Here is a 20,822-nt window from a genome sequence, read left to right as displayed (position 1 = left end):
AGTCTTTGATGAATCGTCGGTAAAAACCGGCGTGTCCTAAAAAGCTTCGTACTTCTCTCACGGTTCTTGGGGGTTGAAGATTTTCGATTACCTCTATTTTGGCTTTGTCTACTTCAATTCCTCTGTTCGAGATGATGTGTCCTAAAACAATTCCTTCTTGTACCATAAAGTGGCACTTCTCCCAGTTAAGTACTAAGTTTACTTTCACACATCGCTCAAGGACTCTTTCTAGGTTTTCAAGGCATTCTTCGAAACTTTGTCCGTATACAGAAAAGTCATCCATAAATACTTCCATGATGTTTTCGAGAAAGTCGGCAAAAATTGCCATCATGCATCTTTGAAAGGTCGCAGGGGCATTACACAGACCAAACGGCATTCGTCTATAAGCGAAGGTACCAAAAGGGCATGTGAACGTTGTCTTCTCTTGGTCATCAGGGTGAATTGGTATTTGAAAGAAGCCTGAATAACCGTCTAGATAACAGAAATGTGAGTGTTTTGCTAATCGTTCTAACATTTGGTCAATGAATGGTAAAGGGAAATGATCTTTTCGGGTTGCTTTGTTTAGTTTCCTATAGTCAATGCACATTCTCCATCCCGATTCGATTCGTTTAGTTATAGTTTCTCCTTTTTCGTTTTCAATAACGGTTATGCCTCCTTTCTTTGGTACAACGTGTACAGGACTAACCCATTTGCTATCAGATATAGGATATATAATACCTGCTTCTAATAACTTGGTTATTTCCTTCTTTACTACCTCACTTAGGATCGGATTTAGTCTCCTCTGGTGTTCCCTAGAGGTTTTACAGTCTTCTTCTAACATGATGCGGTGCATACAAATAGAAGGGCTTATTCCTTTAAGATCGGTGATGTGGTATCCTAGTGCGGAGGGATACTTCCTTAAGATATGTAGGAGTTTTTCTGTTTCGAGTCTTCCTAGATCTGCATTAACTATCACAGGTCGTTCAAGTTCTAAGTCTAGGAATTCATATCTCAGATTTTTGGGAAGTGTTTTCAGGTCAGGGGTTGGTTTGTTAAGACATTGCGTAGGGTCCGGTGTTATTGCTAAACATTGGTTAGATTTGTCTTCTAAAAGATAGTCTGATGATTTGTCTTCTCCTAACTCTGCTTCTTTTATGCATTCATCGATGATATCCATGAAGTAACATGTATCTTCTATTGCAGGTGCTTTCAAGAATTGGGAAAGAATGAATTCAATTTTCTCTTCACCTACTTCGAAGGTGAGTCGTCCTCGTTTTACGTCTATGATTGCACCGGCGGTTGCTAAGAACGGTCTTCCTAGTATAATAGGTGTAATATCATCTTCTCTAATGTCCATAATTGTAAAGTCAGTGGGAATGTAAAACTGACCTATGCGTACGGGAACGTTTTCAAGGATTCCTACAGGATATTTGATGGAACGATCTGCTAGTTGCACAGACATTTTGGTTGGTCTTAATTCTCCCATTTCCAGTTTCTTACATATGGATAAAGGCATAACGCTAATTCCGGCTCCTAAATCGCATAAAGCTTTGTCGATGACAAATTTTCCTATGTGACAGGGGATAGAGAAACTACCCGGATCCTTGAGTTTAGGAGGCATGTTTTGGATTATAGCGCTACATTCGGCAGGGAGTGTAACGGTTTCGCTATCCTCAAGTTTCCTCTTATTAGAAAGAATTTCTTTTAAGAATTTAGCGTATGAGGGCATCTGCGTAATAGCTTCAGTGAACGGAATTGTAACGTTTAATTGTTTAAGGAGATCAACAAATTTTCTAAATTGGCCCGCATCTTTGGTTTTAACAAGCCTTTGAGGGTAAGGGATAGGTGGTTTGTAAGGTGGTGGAGGTACATAAGGTTCCTTCTTTTCTAGGGTTTCCTTATTTCTCTCTTCCTTTTCCTTAGGTTCACTTTCCTCAGTTGATTTCTTAGGGTTTTGGTTTTCTATCCTTGGATCAGACGGTCCTTCCACTTCCGTTCCACTTCTTAATATAATTGCATGAGCTTGGCTTCTCGGATTAGGTTGGGGTTGTCCAGGGAATGTACCAGTTGGGGCAGCAGTAGGTGCTTGTTGTTGAGCTACTTGTGATATTTGTGTTTCCAGCATTTTGTTATGGGTAGCCAAGGCATCTACTTTGCTTGCTAGTTGTTTAAGTTGTTCGCCAGTGTGTATGTTCTGGTTTAAGAAATCTTTATTGGTTTGTTGTTGGGAAGCTATAAAGTTTTCCATCATGATTTCCAAGTTGGATTTCCTAGGGGTGTTATTGTTAGGCATGGATGGATTCGGTTTCTGATATCCCGGTGGTATAGATGGGGCTTGATTTGGAGACTGTCCAGGTGCGTACAAAGCATTATTACTCTTATATGAAAAGTTTGGATGGTTCTTCCAATTTGGGTTATAGGTATTCGAGTAGGGGCTTCCTTGAGCATAGTTCACTTGCTCTGCTTGGATTCCAGTCAAGAGTTGACATTCCGCAGGAGTGTGACCTTGGATTCCACAGACCTCGCAATTATGAGTTATAGCAACCACGGCGGCTGGGGGTGATACGTTTAAACTTTCAATTTTCTGGACCAAAGCATCCACTTTTGCATTAACGTGATCAAGGTTACTTATCTCGTACATGCCAGTTTTCGTTTGAGGTTTTTCCACCGTTGTTCGTTCGGTTCCCCACTGATAGTGGTTTTGGGCCATGCTCTCGATAAGCTGGTAAGCATCAGCATAAGGTTTGTTCATTAGTGCACCACCTGCAGCGGCGTCTATTGTTAACCTTGTGTTGTATAAGAGACCATTATAAAATGTATGAATTACTAACCAGTCTTCCAAACCATGGTGTGGGCAAAGTCTCATCATGTCTTTGTATCTTTCCCATGCTTCGAAAAGAGACTCGTTGTCTTTCTGTTTAAATCCGTTTATCTGGGCTCTTAACATAGCTGTTTTGCTTGGCGGAAAATATCGGGCAAGAAAAACTTTCTTCAACTCGTTCCAGGTGGTGACTGAGTTGGAAGGGAGATATTGAAGCCATCTTCTAGCGCTATCTCTTAATGAGAAAGGAAAAAGACGAAGTCGAATTGCCTCTGAAGTGACACCATTAGCTTTAACAGTATCGGCGTATTGGACAAATACGGATAAATGAAGGTTTGGATCTTCGGTAAGATTTCCAGAGAATTGGTTCTGTTGCACAGCCTGCAACAGCGAAGGTTTGAGTTCGAAGTTGTTTGCTTCGATTGCGGGCGGAGCAATACTTGAATGCGGTTCATCTTGCGATGGAGCGGCGTAATCTCTAAGAGCACGAGCTGGTTCTGCCATCTCAGGTGAAAGAAGAAGATCTTTGAGATCAGGAAATTCGATAGGAGGGAGATTGTTTTCAGCACGGTATTCCCGAATTCGTCGTAAGACTCGGAGATACAGTTCGATATCGTTGATTCGTAAATAGAGCGGTTCGCCTTGTGAGCGAGTGCGTGGCATACAAATCAACGAAAGAAAGAAAATAGAAGGAAAAGAAACCTTAGTCTCTACAGCGTAACGGAAGAGTTACGATATCGATTAAATAAAAGTCCCCGGCAACGGCGCCAAAAACTTGATCGCTCGACTGTGTGAGTCGAGAATGGGATACAAACTGCAAGTGCACAGTCCTATCGCGTAGTTTTAAAAGATATCGATCCCACAGGGACTTATGAATCGATATACCGTTATCTAAGGTTACTACGTAAAGCTAAGGTGAAAAATGTTTGATTATTTGGGGAAAAAACTAAAGGCTAAACTAAGATCTAGATTAAATATTAATAAAACGGATATCGGTATGTAGTTCGTCAAAACTAGGGAATCAAGTCTTTGTCGGTTTCTTGGTTTTAAAATAAATCGTTTCGGTTAACTTTATTGGTTAAAGGGTTTATCTCAAACTCTCGCTCTGTTGAATAAACCATGATTTTATATTAATGTAGCTGTCACTTATAATTAAGTCAAAAACCATATTTTGAAAGCAATAAAGTTGCAGAAACTCTTTTTAAGAAAACACTGACCGTTTTAAACACCCTTATCTCAAACTCTCGCTCTGTTGACTTAGGTTATATAATTAAATCCAAATGCTTAACTCTCGTCCTCACATTCAATCTTTAAAAATACTTTTCGGAAAAGGTCATAATTTAATTAACTCTAAAACTTGCTCTCGCCCTGATCTAGAATTAATGCCTAACTTACACTGTCCAGTTAAAACCTCAAACTCTCGCTCTATTGATTTTAACTTCTTTATGTCTTTTACTTTTGTAAAAAAATCTTGTTATTAAACCTGTAAGTTGAGACCGTAAAAAGATTGATTTTAGTTTTAAGTTTGAATAGACCGACTTAGTCTTGATCCCTTATTCTGCTTACTTTACATACCGATATCTAGGCGAATTAGCCAGACATGCTAAACAAACAAAAATACATATCATGCATAAACAGACTCATTCCAGGCAGATAATATAAATAAATGATAAAGCAAAACATTAAATAATGATTAAAGAACCTGAATGCGTAATACAATAGTCTTGAACACTCCACCACAAGCCGGTAGGATTTGTTCTTGGATTCTTCAATTAAACAATAAATTAAACCAAGGAAATAAAACTAGAATCTAACGTAAGGTTAGATCCGATAAAAAGTTACACAATAGTTTCCGGTGTAGAAACTATTATGCGAAAAATATCTAAATGCTAAAAAGGGAAAGGTAAATTGCAAGGGAAAAAGAATGTAGAACTTGCAAAAGAAATAAATAAATAAACAATGTTAAGTTGCTGGAAAAGAAAAATAAGCAAAAGCGTGAAAAGAAAGAAAATTGGAAAAGCTTCGGCAGTCTGAGCGTGGAAAAACCGAGGAACCCTTTTAGGTTTTTGAAGTAGCTATTTATATTGGTGCTGGTAACTGCTTTTCGTTTCCCAAGGGTCTTCAACGTGGCTAAATGCATGGCGTGGATATAGGACACAAACTCCTCAACGTCTCTTCAAGTCTTCTGAGGGCGTTACTTGCGCCAAAAAAGTAGTGGAATGGTGTGACGCTCGTCACACCATGTGTGACGTCCGTCACAAGGCTGCTTTGCGTGACGCTCGTCACGCCCCTTGTGACGTCCGTCACAGGTAGTGCCTTTGTGTTTTGCGCTTTGGGCTGGGCTTTGGCATTTGGTTCTTTTTCTCTCCTTTTTGCACCTCCTTTTCTTCCATTTTCACTTGTTCTTCAAAATAGACTACCTGAGACAAATAGGAAGAAAATACCACGTAATATCTCATAAAATGCAGTAAACCGAAATAAATAGTCATAGAATTTAATGGAATTAAGTCCTAAAATATGATATAATTTCGTGTTATCAGAGTTCCCTGTATTTGAGGCCGAAGAAGATGATGTTGAAGAAATTCCTGACGAGATTACCCGTCTACTTGAGCATGAAGAGAAGATCATTCAGCCACATCTTGAGAATCTGGAAACAATCAACTTGGGGTCTGAAGATTGTGTTCGTGAGGTGAAGATTGGGGCACTTCTGGAAGAATCTGTGAAGAAGGGGTTGATTGAGTTGCTACGAGAATACGTCGACGTCTTTTCCCGGTCATATGAAGACATGCCTGGTATGGATATTGATATCGTGCAACATTTCCTACCTTTGAAGCCTGAGTGTGTGCCTGTGAAGCAGAAGCTCAGAAGAACTCATCCTGATATGGCAGTGAAAATTAAAGAAGAAGTTCAGAAGCAAATTGATGCGGGGTTTCTGGTGACTTCTACATATCCTCAGTGGGTGGCCAATATTGTGCCTGTGCCTAAGAAAGATGGAAAAGTCCGAATGTGTATGGACTATAGAGACTTGAATAAAGCTAGTCCGAAAGATGATTTTCCTCTACCACATACTGATATGTTGGTAGATAATACAGCTAAATTCAATGTCTTCTCGTTTATGGACGGATTTTTTGGATATAATCAGATCAAAATGGCACCCGAGGATATGGAGAAGACAACATTCATCACACCTTGGGGAACATTCTGTTATCGAGTGATGCCCTTTGGTTTGAAGAACGTCGGAGCCACGTATCAACGCGCTATGACTACCTTGTTTCATGATATGATGCACAAGGTGATCAAGGTGTATGTTGATGACATGATCGCTAATTCAAGAACGGAGGTTGAACATGTAGAGCACTTGTTGAAGCTTTTTCAGCGTTTGAGGAAGTATAAGCTTTGCCTGAATCCGAACAAGTGTACATTTGGAGTCCGTTCCGGCAAGTTATTGGACTTTATTGTCAGCGAGAGAGGTATTGAAGTTGATCCTGCCAAGGTCAAAGCAATACAAGAAATGCCTGCGCCCAAAACTGAGAAGCAAGTCTGAGGTTTTCTTGGCCGCTTGAATTATATCTCCAGATTTATATCCCACATGACTGCCCTATGTGCGCCAATATTCAAGCTCCTCCGGAAAGATCAGTTTCATGATTGGATTGAGGATTTCCAGAAGGCCTTTGACAGTATCAAAAAGTATCTTTCCGAGCCGCCGATTCTGTCTCCGCCTGTGGAAGGGAGACCCTTAATTATGTATCTGACAGTTCTTGAAGACTCTATGAGTTGTGTCCTTGGTCAACAAGACGAATCTGGGAAGAAAGAGTATGCTATATACTATCTGAGTAAGAAGTTCATTGATTGTGAGTCTCGATACTCAATGCTTGAGAAAACATGATGTGCTTTGGCTTGGCCTGCTAAGCGCTTACGCCAGTATATGTTAAATCATACAACTTGGTTGATATCCAAAATGGATCCAATCAAGTATATCTTAGAGAAGCCTGCTTTAACTGGGAGGATTGCCCGTTGGCAGATGCTATTGTCTGAGTATGATATTGAGTATCGAGCTCAGAAGGCTATTAAAGGTAGTATCTTGGCTGGCCATTTGGCACATCAACCAATTGAGGATTATCAGCCAGTTCAGTATGACTTCCCAGATGAGGAGATTATGTATTTGAAAATGAAAGATTGTGATGAGCCTACGCTCGATGAAGGGCCAGATCCTGGTTCCCGTTGGAGCATGGTGTTTGATGGCGCTGTAAATCAATATGGAAATGGTATTGGGGCAGTGATTATTACTCCTCGGGGCACACATTTTCCTTTTACAGCGAGGCTAACTTTCAAATGCACGAATAATATGGCAGAATATGAGGCCTGTTATTTGGGATTGGAAGAATGTATTGATCTTAGGATCAAGCATCTTGATGTTTATGGTGATTCGGCCCTTGTTGTTAATCAAATTAAGGGAGAATGGGAAACGAATCAGCCTGACCTCATCCCATATAGAGATTATGCGAGGAGGATTTCAACGTTCTTTACTGAGGTTGACTTCCATCATATTCCTCGAGATGAGAATCAGATGGCAGATGCTCTTGCTACACTTGCTTCGATGATTGTGGTGAAATTATGGAATGAAGTCCCCAATATCACTTTGATGTGCTTGGATAGACCAGCTCATGTATTTGCAGTAGAAGAAGTGAAAGATGATAAGCCTGTTGGTGTAAGCCCTAGAGGCCAATACTTTTGGTACTTGTATCGAATTATTTATTAATAATCAAAGGCATTTTCTTTATTATGGTTGATTAATAAAGTCCCTGGAATAGAAAGTCCATTTAATGTATTAAGTGTGACTTAATCATGAGAACACATTAAACATAAGGACACTATTCTTAAAGTATCCGTAGTCGAGCTTTAGTGTGAAGTGGGATAACATTAAAGCATTAAGACTATTATGTTTGTAGACTGATGATCACATCTCATGGATCATGGATAAAGAGTTATCAAGTCTTAAACATAGGTATGAATATTAGGAGTAATATTTATACCGGATTGACCCACTATGAGAATACTATATAGAAAGTTATGCAAAGTGTCATAAGTCATTCTCATGGTGATAATAGTGTATACCACTCTTCGACCTGAAACCACTATGGATCCTAGATGTAGAGTCGAGTGCTTTATTGTTGATCCAACATTGTCCGTAACTGGATAACCATAAAGACAGTTGATGGGTACTCCATGAAGCATGCTGAGGGACATGAGTGTCCTAGATGGAATTTGCCAAACCTGCGTAACAGGATAAATGTCTATGGGCCCAATATTGAACTGGACAAGGGTGACACGGTCTATACCTTATGTTCAAAATAGACATAAGGGCAAAGGGGTAATTATACACATAATTATTATCACAGGAGTTTTTGTCAGATCACATGACATTTTCGTGACTTGGGTAGTGTCGCATCCGCGAAAAACAACCGACGGGCTAAAACAAAAAAACAAACAGAGCCGCCACCGTGCGTTATTTATCCCAAAAGAGGGAAAGGAAACGCTCGAAGTAAACCTGGAAAAGACATGGTCTCGCGACCAAAGAGATGGGATCGGGAGTCGGCTATGCGAAGGGAAGGTATTAGCACCCCTACGCATCCGTCGTACTCGACGGGATCCACGCTCAAAAAGATAGAAGAAAGGTTGCTAAACACTGCTCAAAAGAATGCACACACACACCGGAAACAACACAGGTGGGGGAAGAGAGGAACGGGCTCGCTAGGATGTCGCATCCTATGCCTACGTATCTCATCTGGAATGAGAATCAGAGCTACCGTGGTTCGGCTCACGCACGCCAAACAAAACACACACAATCAGGCAAACATGGAAACCGAATGCCAATCGCTGGACTTACATCAGACTCCGAACCAACAAACCCAAACACAGGAAACCGACTGCCAATCGCTGGACTTACGTCAGACTCCACACAACAAAACACCAATAGAAGTAGGATACGGAATGCCAATCGCTAATCTTATATCCGTCTCCTAACACACACACAAGAAGGGTGAACAAACAACAAGTTACTAAGGAGTCTGGCACTTGAGCCTAGTAACTGTCAAGCAAACACACACAAAAAAGGAAAAGGGTGCCCGGAGAGATCTCGTACGATCTCCTGCCTACGTACCTCATCTGGTATGAGGATCAGGGCAACGTAGTTCCCCTTAACAGGGGAGAAGGACTAGCCTAACCAGATACGAAGGGAGACACAAACTACTAGGGAGACTACGACTCGAGCCTAGAAGTTATCATGCATACCATCCATAAGTTAAGGTTACTATCTAACTTGCACAGGCAGCAAGCTATCCTAACAGCACAAGCAAAAGCAATCATTCACACAAATAGCACATACTATATACAAACAAAGTGGGCTCACACAAGGCTAGGCTGTGAAACACAAGCCAACTGGAATCGGGTGTAATTAGCTCTTAACCCTAACATTGAGAGTTAGGGTGAAGCCAGATGAAATGGAGATGAGGGGTGTGCCTCATAGCTCTTATCCCTGGTCAGGGAGAGCTTCAAACAATAGAAGGCGTGGGAGTTCAGAAAGTTGGAACTCTTCTCCACAAGTAATGACTCTATAGATCTTGGGTTAATATCCACAATGCATCAACATGTAATGTGAGCAAAGGGATGACACACTGACTAGCAGGAGATGGATTACACATCTCTTTTATCTGCCAATTGCCTTATCAAAGGACTTTTCCTGCTTGGCACAAAGATAAACATTCACAAGCATTGCCTCTTAAGGAGGACTTCAGACAGGTGCCTGACCAAGTAACAGGCCAGGTCTTCCAGACTACATGAAGAAGAGACTGTTATACCTCAAATGGTTAAGCAACCAAGCAACAGCAAAAGCAAGTTCAAAATGAACTTAAGCAACTAATGTACCTGAAAACAATCTAACTCAATCAGTATACAACTCAAAAAGTCAAACAGACAGTTAATAATCAACAGTCAACATTACACAGTCAAACAAGCAATGCAACAATGTGCAAGGCACAAGCTCAAGCTCAAATGAGCTAACATCAACCTACAAAACAAATCAAGATTAGTCAACATCAACCAAATAATCCAACTCAAGCAATGTGAATCAATCTCCTCATGGCCATATGCTTCTTATCCTGAAAACAAAGCTCAAACATAAGCACAAACCACTAGGACAAGGCCTAGGGTCAAAGAGGAAGAAACAATTCAAAACAGAACATGAAAATTGACATGAATCAACTTCAATCCAATGAGAACATAATCCAAAAAGTCTCATGTCTATAGCATCAACCAAATTCATTTCACAAATCAAATAAGGCAAGGCATGCAAGTTGAAAGCACATTGTGACAACAGAATGAACAAATGCACATTAATTCCAAAATGGTTCAATTAATCTCAAGAAAAATCATGGCTAAACAGAACACCCAACATGATCAACACACCAAAAATCAAGGCATTTGGACAAGTCTAAGCATGGCAAATAAATTCCATAAGGCAAGGCAAGCACAAACAAGCTCAAATAGGGCACAATTTGCTACATCAACTTAGCACAAGCCTAAAACAGAATTGACAAATGATAAATGCCTCAAACCAAAGCCACAATAAATTTCAAAGTGTCTAGAAACAATGTGCAAAATTTCACATTCATATGATAAAGCATAAGCATTTCACAAATCATTGAAGTTCATGACAATCCAAAAGTTCACAAATGACAGTCCAGAAAGAAAAATCTCAATCAAATCAGAAATGATTCCAAAATTCCAGAAAAAATCATGAACATCCACAACATGCATATCAAGCATCATACAAAAAATCATGGAAATTGGAATTCATTTGATAGGGTAAACACATAGCACAAGATGAACATCACAAGGTGTGACACAAATTGTCACACCTAACTTAGAAAAATCATAACTCAGCAATGGCAATTGATAAAAATGCAAACTCAACACCAAAATGTCCAGCAAGATGTCTAGTTTCACCATGTAAAATTTCATGAGCATTGGATAAGAATTGAGCATTTCACAAATGATATAGCAAAGCAATGTCCAAAATGCACACATGTTAACATTCCCTAGCACAAAAAGTTATACAGCCATGCACAATTTGTGAAAAAATATTCATAAAATTCTAGAGACAAAATGTGACATAACAAAAAAAACCACATACTTTTTGGATCAATTTTCTATTTATTATGAATTTATGAAGTGAGAAAAAAAATAAAAAAAATGCATGAACAATGTACATGAACATGGCATGGAATAAAGAAATGAACATGTAGAAAATGTCAAAACCAAGAATCGAACCATGCCTAAATTTAAACAAGGAAAGGCGCGCTGCATGGGAATCCCATGCAGCCAATCAGCGCTCAGCCTTAACATGACCTAAGGGAACGGTTTTCTGCACAGTTCAAAGCGTGGCCATAGGTCCTGCGTTCATCTAAGGGAACAGTTTTGAAACCGTGGCCTAAAATCCTGCACCTTCTTCTCCAAATTTTCTCGCGCCATGAACAGTACCAGTCAAGAACAATCATGAACATTTTTCTTATTTCTTGCAATTAAACATACTAATTGGTAGATCCTTCATCACATAACAATAATCCATAATTATTTTAACACGAAACAACACAATATGCAAGAATCAAAGGATTTAAGTTTCACTACCAAAACTTCAAACACATGTAACTTCATGAATATTCCACCAAATCACTCGATTCAAATTGCAGAATTACCACCATTAAAAGATCTACAAGAATCATACAACAATTTCATGAATTAAAGAGATCGAAAAAGTGACCTCTTGAAGTGCAATTCTTGGATTCACGTGTTCCAGGCCTTGTAATGGTTAGATCTTCCTCTAGCAAGCTTGTATGAGTGTATGGATGAAGTCTTGAGGCTTGATTGCACTTGATTCAACAAAATTTTGATTCCACCATTGATGAACTTCAAGCTTGCATAGGCTTCAAACTCCACGAATTCATGTGATTCTTGCTTGCATCTTGCTCTATGATGATGCTAGATGATGAATTTGGCAAGAAAATGCAAAGTGATTTGAAGAAATTGTGAATTGATTTGAAAAAAAGTGAAGAAAAATTTGAGAGAAAGTTGAGAATTCTAGATCTAGAATTGGAAATTGTGAAAATTCTGTTATGATTTTCTATTTATATGCTTCACTAATCATGATTAATTAAGTTCTAATCAAATGCTAATGAAAAATGGTTAATTTTGGAGGTGTTTTGCAAAAATTATTTTTTCACCTTATGCATGGCATGGCATGTGAATAGTGCATGTTTTTGCATTCATTTTCTCTCAAAATATTATTTTAAGACCAATGGAAATGTTAAAATGTGAAAACAATGCATTATTTTTGAACTTGATTTTTTCCCTCCAAAATGAATTGAATTTTCAAATATTTATATGAATGGAATGCATGCCATGTGATGTCAAATTTGGAAACTAGAGGTCATAACAAGAATTTAGCAAAAAGAGCCACATGAATTGGACTTATGGTTTGAAAGTTATGCCCCTTTGAAGTTCCATGTTCATTTGACCAAGATTTGACTATATCTCTTCAACCACACATGAGAAATTCATGATCTTGGACTTTTTGGAAATTGGAGAACAAGATCTACAACTTTCATGTTCAACAAAATTTCATTTGAAGCATTTTTGATGATGTAATCTTGAGGAGAAAACCTTTCCATTTTTGGCAAATTTGAATTATAAGTCACTTTCCATTTTTGGAAAGTTTTATCCTGACTTTATTTTCTTCAATGTTGATGTTTGAAATGTCAAATGAGACTTGTTTGAACATGAATGAAGTATTTCTAACCACTTCCCACCTCCAAATCCAACAGTTGACTTTTGGTTGACTTTTTCAGTTGACAGATGACTTGGTCATGCACAGATGAACTTGAGCCTCAATCCCCTGATGAAATGGCTCCATAATGAAACCCTAGCTTATACAAGCTCAATAAAACCATATGATGATCCCCATCTCAATAAAGACCTCATCTCCTTGAAAAACCCTGATTGGTATAATTCAACTGATTAGGAATAATGAACCTCTTGGGGATGATGAGACCAGGATGATGGTGATATACCATTGCAACCAAGATTAGGATCAATCTCCTTGAGGAACCAATAAACCCTAATTGGAACACAAACCCTCAGATGGCTAGTGATCAATTCACTGAAACCCTCAGGCTTGAATCTTTTAACCTCTTTATCTTCTGAGAAAGACCTAGGAGGATGACTTGCTCCTTGTTTCCACATGATATGCAATATGCAAATGCCTAATGCCCTAAACAATGAAATGCAATATGCTAAGCTAGTCCCAAGAGAGGAGGGCAAATTTTGAGGTGTTACAGGTAGCAGTGATGTGTTGCTAGATACCGCTCACTGTTTATTATGTTAAATGCGTGATTTAATATAATTGCCAACGTCGCAAAAACCTACAGGGTCACACACAAAGGACGGATTGATGAGAAATAGAGTAACTAAGGAACACCGTAAGGTACGGTGCACTTTAGTGGGAGACGAAATATGGTAAGGTACCAAATACTTAAGTGATTTTAGCATATTATGAGATATGGGCCAAAATAAACTTAAGTGGGCTTTTTAGCTTGAAGCCCACACAAGTGGTTCTATAAATAGAACCCCTTGGGTAGAAGCATAGTCACTCCACTCAGACTGAAATTCAAGTAGAGACTTGGAATTTCTTTTCCCTCTTTCTCTCACTCAAAGCCTTCATTCATAACAGCTAGCACTGCTATTGAAGGAATTCGTTCGTGTGGACTGAGTAGAGACGTTGTCATCGTTCAACGTTCGTGATCGCCCCGTGGATCTGTATCAAAGGTTTTTGATTATTATCAGAAATCTGCACCAAAGGTTTGAATCGCCACAAGAGGTAACAATTCTATCACTGATCATGCCCATTCGTAAGGATCACTAAATGGAGAAATTTTTAAATTCCGCTGCGCCTTGGATGGCAATTCTCCTTCAAAGCCATGGTATTATGTCATCAAATATTTTCTTCAGAGTCAGATTTACCCGCTTGGGGCATCTGTTAAAGACAGAAAGACTTTGAGGAGATTATCTGGCAGTTTCTACCTCAATGGCGATGTGCTTTATAAGAGGAAATTTGACATGGTTCTGCTCAGATGCGTGGATAGACACGAAGCAAACCTATTGATGACTGAAGTCCATGAGGGTTCATTTGGTACTCATTCCAATGGACATGCCATGGCTAAAAAGATGTTGAGAGCAGGCTACTATTAGCTGACAATGGAGTTTGAATGCTGTAAATATGTGAAGAAATGCCATAAGTGTCAAATTTATGCGGATAAGATTCATATTCCCCCGACACTTCTGAATGTGATTTCATCACCATGGTCTTTCTCTTTGTAGGGAATTGACATGATTGGCATGATAGAGCCAAAGGCGTCCAACGGTCACAGATTCATTCTTGTAGCAATTGATTACTTCACCAAATGGGTTGAAGCGGCATCATATGCAAACGTGACCAGCAAGGTTGTTGTGAAGTTTATCAAGAATCAACTCATATGCCGTTATGGTGTGCCAGATAAGATAATTACTGATAATGGATCTAACTTGAACAACAAGATGATGAAAGAGTTGTGTGGCGAGTTCAAGATAGCACATCATAATTCTTCTCCTTATAGACCCAAGATGAATGGGGTTGTTGAAGCTGCTAATAAGAATATTAAGAAGATTATCCAGAAGGTGGTTGTTACGTACAAAGATTGGCATGAGATGCTGCCATTTGCCTTGCATGGCTATCGTACATCTGTCTGCACTTCAACAGGAGCAACCCCTTTCTCCCTTGTATATGGCATGGAGGCTGTGCTCCCAGTAGAGGTGGAGATCCCATCAATGAGAGTCTTGATGGAAGCCAAGTTGATTGAGGCTGAATGGGTTCAGAGTCGTTATGACTAGCTGAATTTAATTGAAGAGAAAAGATTAACTACCATGTGTCATGGTCAGTTATATCAGCAAAGGATGAAGAAATCCTTTGATAAGAAGGTCAAGCCTCGTGTGTTCCGAGAAGGTGACCTCGTGCTCAAGAAAGTCTTGTCTTTCACGCCCGATTCCAGGGGCAAGTGGACTCCAAACTATGAAGGTCCATATGTTGTTAAGAGAGCCTTTTCAGGCGGTGCTTTGATACTTACAACTATGGATGGGGAGGATTTCACTCGTCCTGTGAATTCAGATGCAGTCAAGAAATACTTTGCCTAAAATAAAAACAGAATAGCTCGCTAAGTTGAAAACCCAAAAGGGCGGCTTAGGCAAAAATGAGCGTCTCGGTGGATTGAAAACCCGAAAGGGCGATCCAGGAAAAAGTTAGAGACATGAAAAAATTGAATATATATCCCGCTAGATTGGGTACCTCACCCTGGGGAAATCTAGGCAAAAATTAGGGATTTGGCAAGTAACTGCATCCTGACAAGACTTTGTTTTTCAAACAGTCGTCTGTCAAAGAATTTCGCTCAATCATCGTCAACTGAAGCTTCAAACACATTGGATTCAGAGTTGGCGGAGAAATGATCATTATGTTCAATGTAACCCTTTTTCCAATATATATCACCAATTTCAAATTTGTAAAGATCCATGGAGTCTTGCCATTTGCAGACTACCATTCTATCAAATAAATTTGAGCCTTTATCCAATTCTTTGCACTCTTTTTTGTTTCTGTTCAACAAATATTTGCATGTTTTAATTGATAAATATCATTGTTTTGAATAAATAAAAAATTTCATAAATTGTTTTTAAACAAAGTGAACATTCACAATGACAAAAAAGGATGATTGAGACATCTTCAGTGCTCTCCCAAGGATAGTATGATCTCCAAAAGGGTAAGACATTTGTTCATATTCCTAGCATACTTGTATCCTCTTCATTATCTTTCAGGCTGTCTCCTTCGCGAGCGCGGGAGAAGGTTGAGCATCACCAAATTCCCCAGAGAGTCTGGAGCTTTGGTCCCATTTTGTTGGAGGAGTATATCTCTAACATCCCACCAAATCCCCAGAGAATATGGAGTTTGGTCTCAGTCTTTTAGCTCCCCAGTTGAGGCTGAATCTAGCATTTGTGTTATCGATTATATGGTTCTCATCCCTTATATGGATTGACCTAAAATCCCTTATGAATTGATAAATTGACATGCTATCTTTTCGAGGAAGTTGGTATTCCCTCATTTGGATCGGAACTCTCCTGCAGAGTGAGTAGGAAATCCCCAGCATGAGTGGAATTCTCAACAATTGGGTTTGTAGCTTATCCCTTGTGGACTCGCATACATTAATCTTCGGCAGGTTTGCCTCTTGATCATCCTCAGTACGGTTGATCGCATTTAAACTCCCCATTAAGGTCCCTAGCAGGTTATCTCTAGCTGATTGCCTATAGGTTGTTCCCGATTCAGTCATCAACAATGTTTCCCCAGTGGATTTGTCTGATCAGAGCCTGTTTGTTGATTCCTCCTGAGCAGAGCGGGTGATGAAAATGTTTATTTTCTACCCCCAATGGAGTGGTGTTTCTCTTCTCCTCGGCAGAGATGATTTCTCCAGCAGTACGAGGAAATATATGGGCTTCGGAACTTTTGATTGGTGGTTGTCCCCCACAGAGCTTCCTCTTTCTCCCCGATAATTTTCCCAGTAGAGTTACTTCTACAGTGGATCCTACTTATGTTAAGCTCCCTAGTGGTGTTTGAGTAGATTCCCCAACCGAGACTTTGCCTAATTTCGGTTTGGTGTTGGAACTTCTGAGGAAGATGTGTTGATTCCTCCCCCAGCGGAGTGACTAGTTCTCCTTCTCCGTAGCAGAGATATTTCCTTCCGTGAGTAAAAGTGAATATTGTTGAATGTGCTTCTGTTTGGCGGTTGTAGCACCTCAAATTTGCACCTCCCATTTTGTACATTCATTTTCAGTTTAGGTCATTAACATTAGCATTGTCCACTGCATAGCATTGCATTGTCCAGTGCAAGTCATCAGTCAAGACTGGTTAGGAGATCCAGTTGTGCAAGCAAGAAAGTGCAATTTCCTATGGAAGCAAAGCCCTAGAGTTGGTTCATTGAGTTCATATGACCTAGGGATCATTTTGAAGTGGTTTGGCCAAAGGTTGGATGTTCAGAGTTCATTAGTCAAGATGCAATTCAGCTGAAACCCTAGAAAGTCAACCAAAGTCAATTGTGCATGCAATCATTGATTTGAAGGTGGGAGATGGTTAGAGAGGCCTCATTCATGTCCATACAAGTCTCATTTGACATTGCAAACATCAACATTGAAGAATTTGAGGTCAGATGAAAAGTTTCCAAAAATAGTAAGTGACCTGTAATTTGAAATTGCCAAAAATGGAAAGGTTTTCTCCTCAAGATTACATCATCAAGAAAGCTTCAAATGAAATTTTGTCCAACATGAAAGTTGAAGATCTTGCTCTCACCTTTCCAAAAAGTCCAAGAACATGAATTTCTCATGTATGGTTGAAAAGATATGGATCAATCATTGTCAATGGAATTTGAACTTCACAAGTGCATAACTTTTGAACCATAAGGCCAATTGGAATGGTTCTTTTTGTAACATTCTTGTCTTGTCATGTACTATCCAAAACATGCATCACATACCATGCATTTTGATTACAAAAATTTTGACTTTCCATTTGAATTTTGGAGGGAAAAGTCAAATTCAAAAACTATGCATTGTTTTCACTTCCAATCATGTGGATTTGGCTCGAAACAGGTTTTGCAAGTGAATTAGCACAAAAACCGTGTACTGTAGCATCCATTTCATGCACATAAGGTGAATTTGCAAAATTGGCATTACACCTTCATTTCACTTAATCCACTTGCATTTGGCTAATTGTGATTAAGAGTTTCATTAGCACACCATATATAAAGATAATCATAACAGAAAACCTGGTTAACATTGCATAATTTCCAGATCTGAACTTTTTCTTCATTGTGCTCTCAAACTTTTTCTTGAATATTCATCAAAATTCTTCACAAACCTTGCCTTGTTCTTGATCAATCCTTGATCTACAAGCATAATTGGAGATTTTTGGAAGCAAGATTCATCCATTTTCGAGCTGGTTTGGAACTGTTGAAGTTTTGCTCATCAATGGCAGTTGAAGATTCCAGCTAGATCGCGCAAGATCAACCTCCAAACCTTCATCCAAATCATCATACAAGAGCTAAAGAAGGACTGTTTGGACTTGGCAAAGCTTGAATCAACTTGTTTCACTTCTGCACTTCAATTAAGGTTAGAATTCGATCATCACAATTCATGAAATTGTTATATGCTTTTGGTAGATCCTTCATTGGTGATCACATTGAGCTTTGTAGCATCGAATTTCATCAAGAAATGAACAAGTTATGTTAGATCTAAGATTGATGCATGAAACTTCTTTTGATCGAATCTTTGAACCTAGGTCAAATTAGGTTAAACCAAGCCTTGATCCATGATGTACGTTGAAAGATGATTGCAATGGTGTATTCATTTTTAATTTCTGGACAAAAGTGTTCTTGAGCTCAAGAACACGTATGAATGTGCATGAACTTGTTAGGGTTTCACGTTCCAGCATGCGTTTGATCTTCATGGCGTGTGTTTGCATGTAACTTTATGTTTCTGGTCATGTACTGGTACACTTGGCGTGTGCGTGGCAGGATGAGTGGTCCAAAATGATTTGCGCTGCCATGTAGACTTAAGTGAAACGCAGAGTTTAACGTTGGCGCGCGCTAGTTTTGAATGTATACACACTTCGAATCCGGGCGATGGACATTTCCAAAAGGCCTTGCATTATTTTCATCCTTATTCCATCCATGTTCATACATGCTTCTTTCATGGTTTTTATTTTTTTTCATTCATTCAAAAATTCATAACTCATTGATGGATGATCCAAATGACCTGGGATTTTTTGCATGATGTTCCTCATGATGTCTACTATTTTATGAGATTTTTTCCAGAAATTGTGCACGGTTGGAATTTAATTTTGCTTAAGGAATGTTCACATGTGTGTTATCTTGTAACTTGCTTGCCATTTGCTTCATGAAATGATGAGTTTTACTCCAATGCTTTTGAAACTTTGCATGCTTAAACTAGACATCCTAATTGACATTTTGGTATAGAGTTTGCATCTTTCTCATTTCTGGTTGTTGAGATATGATCTGCTTAATATAGGTGTGACAATGTGTGTCACACCATTGCTTGCTCAACTTGTTGATTTTATTTGCCATGCCAATTAAATGCCAATTGATGAGAGTTTTTGCATGATGCTACTTCTGGATGTTAGAATTGATCATGAATTTTTGTGGAATTTTTGGATTGATTTCTGATTTGTTTGGTATTTTTACTTCTGGTTGGTCATTTGTGGACTTTTGAATAGTCATGAACTTCAATGATTTGTGAAATGCTTGGTGTTTATCCTATGAATGTGAAATTTTGTACATTGATTCTAGACACTTTGAAGTTTATTGTGGCTTTGGTTTGAGACATTTATCATTTGTCAATTCTGTTTTAGGCTTGTGTGAAGTTGATGTAGCATTTTGTGCCCTAATTGAGTTTGTTTGTGCTTGCCTTGCCTTATGGAATTTATTTGCCATGCTTAAACTTGTCCAAATGCCTTGATTTTTGGTATATTGATCATGTGATGAGTGCTGTTCAGCCATGATTTTTCTTGAGATTTATTGAGTCATTTTGGAATTGATGTGGATTTGTTCATTCTGTTGCTTCAATGAGCTTTCAACTTGCATGCTTTGCCTCATATGATTTGTGAAATAAATTTGGTTGATGCTATTGACATGAGACTTGTTGGATGATGTTCTTAATTGATATAGCTTGGTTCTTGTCAATTTTCATGTTCTGTTTTGAATTATTTCTCCCTCTTTGATCCTAGGCCTTGTCCTAGTGGTTGGTGCTTATGTTTGAGCTTTGTTTTCAGGATAAGGAGCATATGGTCATAAGGGAATTGATTCACATTGCTTGAATTGGGTTGATTGGTTGATGTTGACTAATATTGATTTGTTTTGTAGGTTGCTTTTAGCTCATTTGAGTTGAGCTTATGCCTTGCACATTGTAGCTTGCACTTGATGTATGTTGACTGTTGACCATTAACTGTCTGTTTGACTTTTTGAGTTGTATACTGACTGAGTTGGATTGTTTTCAGGTACATTAGTTGCTTAAGTTCATTGTGAACTTGCTTTTGCTTTGCTTGATAGCTTGAGCATTGAGGTAGAATTTCTCTTCTTCATGTAGTCTGGAAGACCTGGCCTGTTACTTGGTCAGGCACCTGTCTGAAGTCCTCCTTAAGAGGCCATGTTTTTGTGTGTTTATTTTTGTGCTAAGCAGGAAAAGTCCTTTGATAAGGCAATTGGCAGATAAAAGAGATGTGTAATCCATCTCCTGCTAGTCAGTGTGTCATCCCTTTGCTTACATTTCATGTTGATGCATTGTGGATACTAACCCAAGATCTATAGAGTCATTACTTGTGGAGAGAGTTCCAGCTTTCTGAACTCCCACACCTTCTATCATCTGAAGCTCTCCCTGACCAGGGATAAGAGTTATGAGGCACACCCCTCATCTCCATTTCATCTGGCTTCACCCTAACTCTCAATGTTAGGGTTAAGAGCTAACATCACCCGATTCCAGTTGGCTTGTGTTTCACAGCCTAACCTTGTGTGAGCCCATTTTGTTTGTATATAGTGTGTGCTATTTGTGTGATTGATTGCTTTGCTTGTGCTGCTTAGGATAGCTTGCTCCCTGTGCAAGTTAGATAGCAACCTTAACATAGGGCTATGATACATGACAACTTCTAGGCTCGAGTCGTAGTCTCCCTAGTAGTTTGTGTCTCCCTTTGTCTCTGGTTAGGCTAGTCCTTTGTCCCTGCGTAGGGGAACTACGTCGCCCTGATCCTCATACCAGATGAGGTACATAGGCAGGAGATGAGCAGATCTCTCCGGGCGCCCGTTTTGTTTTGTCCCTTTGTGTGTGTTGGAGT

The 20,822-nt window shown here is 39.2% G+C and overlaps 1 pseudogene; it reads left to right on the top strand.

The window, feature by feature from the left end:
- The first annotated feature begins 2,819 nt into the window (after positions 1-2,819).
- LOC127124304 (uncharacterized) lies at positions 2,820-2,919 on the top strand (annotated as a pseudogene).
- The last annotated feature ends 17,903 nt before the right edge of the window (positions 2,920-20,822 follow it).

The sequence above is a fragment of the Lathyrus oleraceus genome, chromosome 2, assembly GCF_024323335.1.
Source record: "Lathyrus oleraceus cultivar Zhongwan6 chromosome 2, CAAS_Psat_ZW6_1.0, whole genome shotgun sequence".
NCBI lineage: Eukaryota > Viridiplantae > Streptophyta > Magnoliopsida > Fabales > Fabaceae > Lathyrus > Lathyrus oleraceus.
Note: the sequence above shows the minus strand (reverse complement) of the source record. Positions and strands in the feature narration are given on the sequence as shown.